Below are 10,399 nucleotides of genomic sequence, written 5' to 3'. Positions count from 1 at the left end.
CATCTTGCACAACTATTTTGTTAGCGGTTATCATGTGCGTTCATCGACTCTTTTATTGGACGGACGTTTAGTTTTAGTTGCTTTATCCTTCCTTTATAATTGTGCCTAATGTCTGAATTTCTATCACAAGACCAGCAGTGCAATTTTTACTGTTCCCTATAGTTTTACTTCCATGTAACTGTATAACTTGTTTCCAGTACTGTACCAATGATTATTTATATCTTTTATTTTATATGTAAAAATGTGTCCCAAATTCTATGGATATATATATCATGAGCTAGCTTTGTAAACTCGTTTAGATAAACATATTTTTCTTACTTAATCAATGACTACATCTCTTATCTTATATGTAAGAGTGCGTCCCAGATTCTGTAGAAATTTATATCATGAGCTAGCTTTGTAAAATCGTATGGATAAACACATATGAAAGTCTTTCTTAATTATTTCTTTGGTTTCCCTCAGCTAACCTTGAAGGTCGCCCTAATTTTGGCCACCGTGGCTGCATGTGCTTGGGCTGATGGACACAGGCATTCAACTGGAGGCAGTGTTTCAACAAATGGAGCCTTCGGAGGCCCTTTCAACGGGCGTGTTGTGTTTAACGAAGGCCTTGGCGGTTCGTTTAGCAGGTCAGGCAGTTTATCGACAGGTCACAGACACTCAGTAGGCGTTCATGCTGCGCCTATCGGAGCCATCGATGGCTCGTTCCAAAGGCAGAGCAGTTTATCTACCGGCCGACAACTATCGGCTGGAAGTCACGTTACTTCCAGCGGAGGTCTTGGAGGCGGCTCTTTCCAAGGGCAAAGCAGCCTCTCTGTAAGTGGTGGTGGTGGTAATTCCTTCGGTTCTCAAGGAAGCTTCGGAAGTTCTGTAGGAGTTCATGGAAATAGTGCGCCTACCGGATTTTTCCCTGGTACAGGGAACTTCGGAAGTTCTCTCTCCAGTCACGGAACCGTCTCCAGTAGCTTTGGCCGTTGAGTACCAGTGATGTCTACTGGAAGTCATCCTGATGTTTCCGGTTTCCATGAAATTTAGCATAAACTTCCTTCAGTGAGCTATTTGAATGAAATTCTGCTAATCTGCAATTATTTATGGTGTTTCATATTTAAAAGAGTAAGAGCAAAATTATTTCGCTGTGTTTTTGTACCCATGTACATCATTCACCCCTTTTTAAACATATGTTTAAAGTTTAAATAGCTCCCATTAAAAAGCAAGTCTCAGGATTTTTTTTTTCGTGCGGAGGAAATACCAATCACTAACATATTTCCATTTCCAATAGTGATATTTTTATAGGTAGCTTGAGGTTTAACTCTTCAGTTTCGCAAGGGCAAATTTACTGCTGCTGTTATGTAAAAAAAAAAAAAAAAAAACATAGAAATGCATATTTTACAGGGACTGAAGAAGTTAAAAATGTTGGAACATTTCAGTGGTTTAGACCTGACTAAAAGCTTCAGGAAAAACAATGCTGGTTAGTTAAAGACCATGCGTGAATAATCATGCACGTATAGTCTAATAGGAAATTACAAACTGCCAGCTTTTTTTTTTTATAAATTTCACTCGTTCAAAATTCATATACATTTTATAAGATAATTTTAAAAAATGCATTTCATAAAACTGTTTAAATTAATAACATACACCTGTTTTGTATACTCTTCTTGAGTATAGCCTACAGTTCAAATCTCCTTAGTATTAAATTTCAAATTATTATGAAAAGTCGAATAACAAATTGATAAAAAGAAACAGATTTCATTATAAATAACGTTTATTATTCAGGTTCTGAGCCTGGCACCAATACTAAATAAATATTTACTTTCCAAAACCATGGGAGAATCCACCATGATGACCCCCATGGAAACCACTGCCGATAAGGGGAGGGGCCCCATAGCTAGTCTTGAGGGGAGGGGGTCCGTAGCTACTGCTGAGAAGAGGGGGTGCGTAGCTATTACTCAGAAAACCAGAGTGTCCTAAAGATGCTGAGCTATATGATGACCCATGCCCAAAGCCGCCTCCGTGACCACCAAACCCTCCAAAGGAACCCCCGAGTCCTCCAAAGGAACCTCCGTGTCCCCCAAAGGAACCTCCGTGTCCTCCAAAGGAACTGCCATGAAATCCATGCCCTCCAAAGGACCCACCATGTACGCCGTCAGCCAAGGCACAGGGCACCAATAGTGCCATCAACAGAGCAAACCTGAATTCAGTCTGCAATGAAAAGTATGAATTAAAGGTCATGTATTTGTTTAGCACAAAGAATATGAAGACATTATTTTAAATAATAACATTAAATTGGTTTCAACAACTTTACCTTAAGAGCTTCAATGCTCTTATCTTGGAAAATTCTGTCCTTGGTGAAAAATTAAACATTCTCAATAACTAATGTAACATTTTATATACAAAAAGTATGCGCCATAATGGATGGTAAAATTATAACAAATGTAATTCAGTAATTCTATCATGGATGGTAAAATTATAACAAATGTAATTCAGCAATTCTATCAGTTGTCGCAGTCAGCAAATGATATGCCCATTCCTTTAGAGTTTTCTGTAGTTTGCTGAAGCTGCTTACTCACAGAACGAAATCATTGTTGCTATGGATTCCGTGAGCACATCAAGTTTCGCCTAAGATTTTCCATATCTACTCGAACCCCCAACCTCACAACCTCACTTATACTATCTTAGGGCCCAGATCTTTTTGGCCTAATCACCAAAGAGCAAGTAAACTAAATCCAATTTTTCTTGAGTTATTCTTAACATTTGCAGTAGTTTTCTAGGTGTGTTTGAGAATAACAAGGGACAATCACAACCTATAACGAAAATGCAATTACTGTTCTGAGAGAAGGAGATATTGATAAAATACAAATAATTTTGCGGGTAGAAGAGGAAAGTAATAATTTACACTTAAATGTAAATACTAACAAAATGAGCTTGGTGAGTTTAAAATATGCAAAAAATCGACAGTGAAATACTGATTACTACACACTTGCAAAATGCATAAAAGGAAAAGACCAAACATTAAAAGAAAAGTGTCTGTTGCCTTATAGGTTTGCTACTAGTTCTTGAGAAACGTAAAATAATGAATATATCAATGGGTATCATGATCGATTTACGATATATACAAAACAGAATATAAAATGGAATCTCAAATAGCGAAAAATGATGAGAGGCAACTATGGGTTTTAATTGATGCGTCTTAATAGATATGAATTCGCATATTTATGTCTACAGAACGACGTAAATAATCTTATCAAAGCGAGAGAAAAAGAAGACCCTACCATGTCTGAGCGGAGAAAACACGATTGTGCCGAAACCGGTGTCCATCCGGTTTATATATACCGGACCCTTTCTTTTTTTCCTTCCTCTTCTTTCACGGGATGGTTAAAAATATTCTAGGATACCAAGGTCGATTCTCTTTAAGTGACCGGATAGAAATTCAAGAGACCTTTTACTTTGCTGCTATCTTTATCTTTCTTGATGTAATGAGGGACTCGAAGACAGGGTGACGTAATACAGTCGTAATTACCTTACTTGTTATTCTAATGTCTTCGGAGAGTAAGAGAGAGAAAGTGAGAGAGTCAGAGATAGGGAGAGGCTTTCGTACACGCACGTTCAGACTATCGTACTTTCATCTATATCTAAATCTAAAAAAAAAAAAAAAATATGTTCACGGCGCTCTGTGGACGTATATAGTGGCATACCCGACTGACACATGTATGATTTCTATTGTAATATTTATTTTTTGACAAACATACATCAACAGTTTGCACCAAAACGTTAATCTAATTTTTAATAATGATAATACATGAATCAAGATAATAGGGGCAACCACAAAAATAAAGAATAAAAGTGGGGCAACAAATGGCATCGGTGACACAAAAACGTAAATAAAACAGCGTTATGCAACAATTATGCAACTCGACATAAAACTGGTTATTTCAAGACACACGAGCGAGGTGCCGAAAGAACATAAACGTTGGATGACCTACAAAATGACTAGACTGGAGAAAAACAAAACAACAGATGGCATCCGAAAGTCAAGATACTTTCCCAAAGAAATGTCTCCCACTGTTACTGCCACTATATAGGATAATGATAATAGCTGTGCCTCAGTTGTAAACCTGAGCCATAATTTTTCCAGACATTAAAAATGAAGGACTGAATAAAAAATATATAAATTTTAATTCACTATGCATTCGCGTATTTTACGCCATATCTGTTTCTGTGTACGTTGTACTGTCCAGCGAATCGTATGGAATACGATCTGTAATGGATTTATTGAATTTTTCTTCGACAGAATCTAACTTGGGCAACATAATTTCTTGCAAAGTTCAACCTTTCCCTCATCGATGAAGTGACCATTGGTTGCAGCACTTTCACTAAGTAATTTACGACCACTTTTAGGATACATAATTTTTTGGGGTAAAATTAAATCAAACATTCTCACGGGGTAGCTGTTTTTAAATTGCAAAGTAACTCGAGCGTTCAGCTAGCAAAGTTGAAGCTAATAAGGACGTATAAGACAATTAAAGTGCATTAGCTAATCAGCTTTGAAATGCAGTGTAGTTGAGATTTGCTTATAACAAAACCTCTTTTGTTTTTCTTTTTTAATTTTGTTTTGGTTTATCGTGCTCATGGCACATTAAGTCGATGCCAAATGATCCTGCTCTCTACATCTTTTAGAATCTTGCCGCCGAAAGTCAAACCAAGTAGCCAATATTGGTGGCAAATACAGGAATTGCGTTTGCTCTTTACAGCACTGCCGCACATGAAAATATTCGAATTCGATTTTACCAAAGTCTTAGCTACTTGGTAAAGTTGGAGACAAAATACCCATGAATATTTGGAAAATTAGTTCGCAAATCACCGCATAAAGTAAAGCTAAGGAATGCTACGTAAAATTAACAGGAATTTTACAACAGTATTCATTCTGTTCTCCACAATTATTAGCTAAAAAAATAAACAAGTAAAAAATGCGCCGAAGTTTCTTCGGCGCAATCGAGTTTTCTGTACAGCCGCTACAGCGTATAATCAAGGCCACCGAAAATAGATCTATCTTTCGGTGATTTCGGTATAATGCTGTATGAGCCACGGCCCATAAAGCTCTCAGCTGACCGTGGTGGCCTGTGTTGCTGTGTTGCCAGAAGCACGATTATGGCTAACTTTAATCTTGAATCAAATAAAAACTACTGAGGCTAGAGGGCTGCAATTTGATATGTTTGATGATTGGAGGATGGATAATCAACATACCAATTTGCAGCCCTCTAGCCTCAGTAGTTTTTAAGATCTGAGGGCGGACAGAAAATAGTACGGATGGACAGAAAAAGTCGGCACAATAGTTTTCTTTTCAGAAAACTAAAAAGCAAAATGTCTCTTCGTGAACTTTCAAAATTGATTTATCATTCTGCATCTGCAGTAGCTGAACTATATGCCTTGACTAGGCTCCTACTAGTTGGTTGAACTTCCAGAGTTTTTACTATCTAGAAATGAATACCTTACAGGATTGCTCAATTGTTGTTGTTATAATCATTTTAGTTTCTCAGTTTCCCGAATTAGTATCTTCGTGGCAGCAGTTAAATGATATAACAACAGCCCAAAGTTCATGGAGTTCTCAACGTTTTGGAATTAATGAACTTTGGACAGCTTGTATATAATTTACCTGTTGCTACGAAGACACTTATTCGTGAGACTGAGAAATTGCAATGTAAACTCAGCACCATCCAGACCATTCTTTGTAATGAAGTTTGTTTGAAAGATGTTTTTTTTTAGACATATTATTATTATTATTATTATTATTATTATTATTATTATTATTATTATTATTATTATTGTTTACATGGTACTTATAGTGTGGGGTTCCGGGTTGCATACTGCCTCCTGAGGAGTCCATCACTTATGTCGATATGTATGCTGTTTCTAATAGCACGCTCTTCTGCATGAGCCCTGGATCTACTTCGGCATCTAGTTTTTCTAGGTTTCTTTTCAGGGATCTTGGGATTGTGCTTAGTGTTCCTATGATTATGGGTACAATTTCCACTGGAATATCCCATGTCCTTCTTATTTCTATTTTTAGGTCTTGATACTTATGAGTCCGATGATACTTTCTTCTTGAACTTGTCAATCAGCGTCAAGACTGGTCTATTGACACATATCACCCTATCTGCTCTGATACCATACTTACAGAGGATTTTTGCCTGATTGTTTTCTATCACTCCCTCAGGTTGGTGTTCGTACCACTTATTCTTGCAAGCTAGCTGGTGATTCTTGCACAGGCTCCAGTGGAGGGCTTTTGCTACTGAATCATGCCTCTTTTTTACTGGTTCTGTGCAAACACCGGTCATTCGCTTGCTATGTTGTTTATGGTCTCGTCTTTCATATTGCACTTCCTGCATATGGATGAGGTGCTTTTTCCATCTATTGTTCTTTGCACATATATGGATCTTAGGGCCTGATCTTGTGCCGCTGTTAGCATTCCTTCTGTTTACTTCTTGAGTTGTTCCCTCTGTAGTCATTACCATGTTTCGTTGCTGTCCAGTACTTTAATCTGTCTCGTGTATTGTCCGTGCATTAGTTTGCTGTGCCATTTCTCTGTTCTGTTTTTCATTCTTCTGTCTCTGTATATTTCTGGGTCTTTGTTCTCTTTTATCAGTCCTTCTTCCCATGCAATCCTTAGCCATTCGTCTTCACTGGTTTTCAGGTATTGCCCCAATGCTCTGTTCTCAATGTTGACGCAGTCCTCTATGCTTGGTAGACCTCTCCCTCCTCCTTTCTGTGTTATGTATAGTCTGTCTGTATTTGCTCTTGGGTGTAGTGCTTTGTATATTGCCATGTGCTTCCTAGTTTTCTGGTCTATGCTGCTGAGTTCAGCCTTCATCCACTTCACTATCCCTGCGCTGTATCTGATTACTGGTACTACCCGTGTGTTTCATTATGTTTCCGACGTTGAGTTTTGACTTGTGTATCGCCTTAAGTCTCTGCATATATTCTTTCCTGATTGTATCCTTCATCTCTTGGAGTTTTATATCCTCTCCTTCTATTATTCCCAGGTATTTGTACCGTGTCTCATCTGTGTTTGATGCTATTCCCATCGGGTACCTTTACCCCTTCAGTCCTTGTCACTTTGCCTTTTTGTATGTTGACCAATGCGCATTTTTATTTTCCAAAATCCATCCTGATGTCCCCAGATACAACCCTTACAGTCTGGATTAGGTTATCTACCTTGATGCTCTTACTATACAGCTTGGTGTCGTACATGAACATCAGATGGTCAATTCTGTTGCCTCCTTTCTTTAGCTGGTACCCAGCAACCATCTCCTGCAGTACTTTTGTCATGGGAATCATGGCTACTACAAAGAGTAGTGGGGACAGTGAACCGCCTTGAAAGATCCCTCTCTCGATGTTAACCTCTGCTAGTCTTATCCCAGAGCTTGTAAGTACTATATTCCAGTTGCGAATTTATTTTGTAGGAAGCTGATGGTGTTTTCCTCTGCCCCATATATTTTCAGGCATTCTATTAGTCACGTGTGTGGTATCATGTCGAAGGTTTTCTTGTAGTCAATCCATGCCATGCTTAGGTTGGTTCTCCTCCTCTTACTATAGTTGGGGTTGTAAAGGGAAGATTTAAACGAGACGGGGACCAACTGGACAAAAGGATGAATTTTTGTGCATGTAATCTTTAGACCACCTACTTCTGATCTGAGATCGGTGCCTTGAAATTTATCCAGTGGAATACCATTTTTTCTCATGTATATTCGCGGCACGTTTATCAAAAAGAAATCCTACTGATATTGTTGCCTGAGGCAGATCCAATGGCTATAATATCTTTATTTTAGCCTATTCACATTGTTTAGGTTCTGTAATATAAAATGTAGGACATTTTATTTAAAATATGAAGTGTGAGATGGCCAACTCTGAAGTTCAAAAAAAAAAATTCACCACTGCTAAAAACATGCATACTGCATTATGCTTTTGTGGAAATGTTCTTGGCGTACATTTTGTGAGTCATTTTAGCTGGGAAAGGTGAACAACTGATTGACTGTCCTGGTGTTAGACTAAAATTCTATTACCAGGTGTGACTTAAGATTTAGAGGGATAGACTGATATGCCAGTCCAGTACAAATGAAAAACTGAGGTGCCCTCTGAATACTTTCGTTGATGACAAATCACGAGCTTATAAACAGTTCATAGACAATGTGAAGGTATTTAGACAGCTAGGCGAGGTACCAGTAGAACTGAATTTTGATGTGCACATTACAGCTGAAGACTTAAATTTACACACAGCACAGTGGCACAAATCGGGCTGGTCTAAGTTTAGCAACACTAGACTGGGAAGGGCACAAAGAAAAAGAGATGCTGAAGAGGCAGACACACCAGCCAGTTCTGAAGATGCTGTCAGGAAGTGAATCCGAAACCATCCAACTCAGCCAAGTAACATCTGTATTTTTTTTTGCAAAAGCAGATGGCCATCTTCATGACTTAATGATATTGCAAGTAGATGAAATGTTCGATGCATGGCTACTGACTTGCAAGATACTGCACTGCTGGTTAGAATTACAGGTGGAGACTTGATAGCCATAAGAGCCAAATATCACTTGCCTTGCTTGTTTGAATTCAGAAATCGCCACCGCTCACTAAGCAGACAACAGCGTCGGCAGTCTTGTGAAGCCGAAACTCAGAGACAAAAGAATAAAGCAAGAGCATTCATTGAACTGGCAATGCACATTGATAACTCTGTTGAAGATGGAACCTTTTACCTTCGTTTTGCCGAGCTGTGGTAGTTTTATGAGCATTGACTGGAAGAACCTACAGTGGCAATTATTGAAGTAATAAAACAAAGCTCAATTTAAAGAGCAAATTCTACAGTATTTTCCAGAGACGCAAGTGCAGACTGATGAAAAAAAACAAAGTACTGATGTTTACAGAGGGAATGCAGAGACTGATCAAAGCTGCTCTAAAATGTGATTATCAAGGAGATGCTAGTATCCTCACCAAAGCTACAAAGATTTGCCAGGAGGACATTTTTGAGTAAGCATGATTTAATTTTGATGGTTCCTTTCCTCTCACATGCCATAAACAGTCAGTTCCAACAACACTCAAGAAGTTAGTTGCCATGTTATTGAATGGGACTGGGATGAAGCAGCAAGACTCCAGAGACTTTCAACAGTGTCTGACCATCTGCCTAACCATCTTCTTCATCAGCAAGAAGACAACTTCCCATCAACCAAACCATGCCACACAGCAGAGGGTGAGCAATTAAAGCCAAATCAAGACAAGCTGACAAGATCACAACCCTGAAAGCAGATGTTGATCTTTTCTGACGATTGTACATTGCAGCACTGCACAGAGAATCAGACATCAGCACTTTCTTCATGTATGAAAATCACCCCTGCCCTCCATCTATTTCTGACAGAGGAAGACTGCACCTGGGAAAAAAATTATCTCTTGACCTGTTTCAATCAAGTAAAAAAGGGAGAGATGTTAAATGCCCCTGATACAGAGGAACTGGAAAACTTGAATGTGCCTGCATGCCCAGAGGAAGAAGATGAAGTGGCAGAGGTCCTTCATGTGCAGCCAGAAGTTCTCACTTCATTAGAAACAGCAAATGGGACAGAACTTCCAAGAAAATTTGACGCCAAAGTTCTAGGTGGAACTGCTGTTCTTCACTTTCTCCCAGCTGTGGGGATAGCAACATTTAAAGACTATGCTAGGAAGGTTTTCCTCCAGTTCCTCAGAAACCAACTAAATAGTGCTAAGCACCTGGATATGGTGTGGGACACGCACAAGAAAAACAGCATCAAAGAAACAACAAGAGAAAAGAGAGGGAAAGGAGTATGCAGAAAGGTTGAGGCACACAATAAGATTCCTGGCAAATGGCAAGACTTTCTACGTGATCCAGACAATAAGAAAGAACTATCTGCATTCCTTACAAATGAGATCAAGCAATGTGTTTCCCTCTGACAAAGAAGTCATCATCATGTCCAGTGATGCAGCCGTGTGAAGAGGATCAGACCATCAGATGCCTCACTGTGACCATGAGGAGGCTGACAACAGAATGGTCTCTCATATGCAAGATGCCATAGAGAGAATGGCCACCCCACATGTTTGACACATACACTGATGTCATTGTCATCCTCATTGGGAAGTACTACCAATTTTGCACTGTTTGCCCAGCAGTTGATATTTGGGTTGCATTTGGTGTTGGAAATTATACTACATCCACATCGATACACTCGCCCAGGCTCTAGGAAAAGACAGACTCATTGCCTTACTAGCTTTTTATAGTTTTACAGGCTGACTCAGTATCTTTCTTCTTTGGGAGAGGAAAGCAGCATGCCTGGTGCTATCCATAGGTGACAGATGCCTTCAAACAAATGGCAGAGAGTCCATTTCATGAGCATGCACCCTCTTCAGA

At 39.0% G+C, this 10,399-nt stretch overlaps 1 long non-coding RNA gene across 1 annotated transcript; it reads right to left on the bottom strand.

The window, feature by feature from the left end:
• Window positions 1–1,741: 1,741 nt before the first annotated feature.
• Window positions 1,742–3,338, bottom strand: LOC136837363 (uncharacterized). The gene is made up of 2 exons (XR_010852666.1): window positions 3,267–3,338; window positions 1,742–2,196 (listed from the first exon to the last, which is right to left on the bottom strand). It is a non-coding gene; the product is annotated as an uncharacterized lncRNA (long non-coding RNA).
• Between the last annotated feature and the right edge of the window lie 7,061 nt (window positions 3,339–10,399).

Source organism: Macrobrachium rosenbergii, chromosome 59 (genome assembly GCF_040412425.1).
Source record: "Macrobrachium rosenbergii isolate ZJJX-2024 chromosome 59, ASM4041242v1, whole genome shotgun sequence".
NCBI classification, from domain to species: Eukaryota; Metazoa; Arthropoda; class Malacostraca; order Decapoda; family Palaemonidae; genus Macrobrachium; species Macrobrachium rosenbergii.
The sequence above is the reverse complement of the archived record's forward strand: the minus strand, read 5'-3'. Positions and strand labels throughout refer to the sequence as shown.